A 3032-nucleotide genomic window follows, 5' to 3' on the forward strand; every position below is an offset into this window, starting at 1 on the left:
TTTATTATAGAAATAGAAAAAATAACCAATATTCTGTGACAGTATTAGCAGGCCACTGCTTGCTGTTTTTCTGGCTTGGTTGTATGTGGAACTCTGGGTATTAAAAGCCAGGGTTTTCATGCAACTGGAACATTTTTTTCTTTAGTGGATCATTTGCCCTTGAGACTTGCTTTTTAGAGAACCTTGCACTAAAGAGGGAGCTTTATGTCAACTCCCATCACAACTAACCCAGCATTATTATTGGAATATAAGCATATTCCAAATGGAATGCTTATAACCTTTGGAGGGTAATCTGGGTTTGAACCCCCAACCTACCACTTAGTATGTGAGCCACTAGGCAAAGGATGAATTATCTATGAACCTCAGTTTACTCTTCTGGACCATGAAGATGAGAACATCTTTCTAGCATATGAATCCAGAAAACCACATAAGACAATGTAGTGAAATGTCTGGTGTTGCCCTTTCACCAGATGGGAACTGCAGCCATTGTTTCTGACAGCATTTCCACCACTGTTATTCTTCTGTGGGTGTGTCTTCTCCTTCAGTTTATCTTCTTTTTCTGTGTGATTCCATCGCATTGTCATCATAGTACTTGCCTCCTCTTCATGATTTCCACAACCAAAGAAAAACACTGACTTCTTAGCACGATGTGGCCCAGGCATCTTTTCTTATAGCTCCCTACATGTGTATGTGCATAATTCCATGCCATCAGCCATGGGACAAAGTTCACCTTAGCCTTTGTGCCCAATATGGTAATGGCTTCATCCTTCTTCTCTCTCATCCTTCAGTGTTCTTGATCCAAAGAAGTGAGTTAAATGGGGGATTTTGCACTCTAGTGACAGATTTCCAAGATCAGTGTGCTTGGTTAAAGAAATACGTTCTGTCACTCCTCAAATGTAGTTTATAAGAGTTTGTGATGGTTAGTTTTGTAGATTTAACTTGGTTGGGGTAAGGGAATCCCAGATAGCTTGTAAAACATTGTTTTGGGGCAAGTTTGAAAGAATATTGCTAGAAGAAATAGCATTTGGATGGTTAGACTGAGGAGAAAAGCCATTCTCTCCATTAGGGCTGGGCACCAGCCAATCTTCTGAGAGCCAGAGTGAAGCAAAAGGGTGGAGGCAGAGTGGTCCAATCTGGGCTTGAACTGAAACATCACCCTTATTCAAATATTGGTTCTCCTGGATTCCAGGCATGGAGACTGGTACAAGGAAACTTCACTTGTCCCCTGGTTTGCCTCAGGCTTTTAGGTTTGATCAGAGAGCAACCATCAGCTTTCCTGGGCATCCAGTTGGCAGATAGCAGATTGTGGGACTTCTCAGTTTTCCTAATAACAGAAACCCACCCTTCCTAATACTTGTGTTTTTAGGTAATTCTGTGTATGCCATTGTTTCTGTTTCCCCAGGGAATTCTGACTAACACAGACTTCTTGTGCAATCCTTAGGAAGTGTTTTACACCTATAGGGTTATGGATATCACACGGGGTACCTGAAATTTCTATGGGAAGGTGGCTTGTCAGACATGGAACTCTTGAGTGGGGATGGGCAAGATGGATCAGGGGATAACGATGACAATCTGAGTTTGATTATCGGAACATGTGAGGGAAAGAAAGAACAGAACCCCCAAAGCTGTCCTCTGATTTATATTTGTGCACCATGGTACTGAAGGAGGGTGAAGGAAATTTGAGATGATCTGGAAAATAGAGACTGGGCCCTTTAAGAGAGGCTGCTCCTTGCTCCAAGGGTTATCTGTCTTTCCCACCCCACCTTGAGAAGATTGCAACTATTACAAATGGCATCCTGAGGTGGACTTCCATCTCTGGGCCCCCTCCCACCCTCTTGATGTTTTTCTGTTCTAGTAAAGTTGATCTTCTCTCTCTCTCTCTCTCTCTCTCTCTCTCTCTCTCTCTCTCTCTCTCTCTCTCTCTCTCTCTCTCTCTCTCTCTCTGACTGGTGCTTCTGTTTCTGAATCAAACCATGACCTATTGTCTGCTGCTCAGAATCTGTAACTGCTACTTTGTTTCCCAGAGGCTGCTGCTTTGGGGTCCCCTCTCATCTCTACCTCTCACACTCTGTCAGTGGCTCCCCTCCTTCCGGCTGTCACTTCACATTCCTGTCATGGTGGATCTTCTTTCCACCACGTACAATTCTTTATACCTTTCATGGAACAAACTTTGCAGTGCTCCTAGATAACCACCCTTACCCAAGAGTCTCATAACAACATAACAATAATGTGTGTGTGTCTGTTTGTGTGTGAACACAAATCAATAAAACACATTTAAAAGAAAATATGAGGAAAATCTAGTATTACTCCTATGGGAACCCATGGCAAGAGGACAAGGAAGGTGAAGACCACAATGTTTGGCCTAAATTATTTCAGCACCACAGTTGGGGAGAGTCGATTGGTCTGCCCATGCATCTAGGATTGAAGTCTAGACCCCAGGACAATGGGGACTTGAGCAATGGACCCAATGGAAGCTGAGGAACAAGATCCTGATTAGAAATGAGAGACAGAAGAAAAAGAATAATAGAAGCATCTCATAAAAGACACACTTGGAATTTTTGTTTATATGATAATAAAAGTAAAAAGAAATGAGAGATCGATCACATTTCTTGGGGTTCAAAAACAACACCCCCTAGAGTGGACTTTTAGGCTATTGTGACATTTGGTAAGAAATAGTCAAATATAATTATGTTTTCTAGGATATAAGGTGTGCATTCAGCCACATGTTTTTTTTTTTTTTACAAAATGATTTATAGTTACTTTTAATGGTGTGTGTGTATAGGTGTAGTTTTGTGTCTGTGTGTGGGGGGTATGTGTGTGTCTGTGTATGTGTCTGTCTCTCTGTATGTGAGTATGTGTGTATTTGTGTGTAGGTGTCTGTGCGTGGGCATGTGCACATGTGTGCAGGTGCCCATGGAGGCCAGAGGAATCAGATCCTTCTGTGGCTCTGGTTATAGAAGGTGGTGAGTCACTTTGTGTGGGTGCTAGGAACTGAACTCAGATCCTCTTCAAGAGCAGTGCACGCTCATAAC

Source organism: Peromyscus eremicus, chromosome 5, assembly GCF_949786415.1.
Source record: "Peromyscus eremicus chromosome 5, PerEre_H2_v1, whole genome shotgun sequence".
Lineage (NCBI taxonomy): Eukaryota > Metazoa > Chordata > Mammalia > Rodentia > Cricetidae > Peromyscus > Peromyscus eremicus.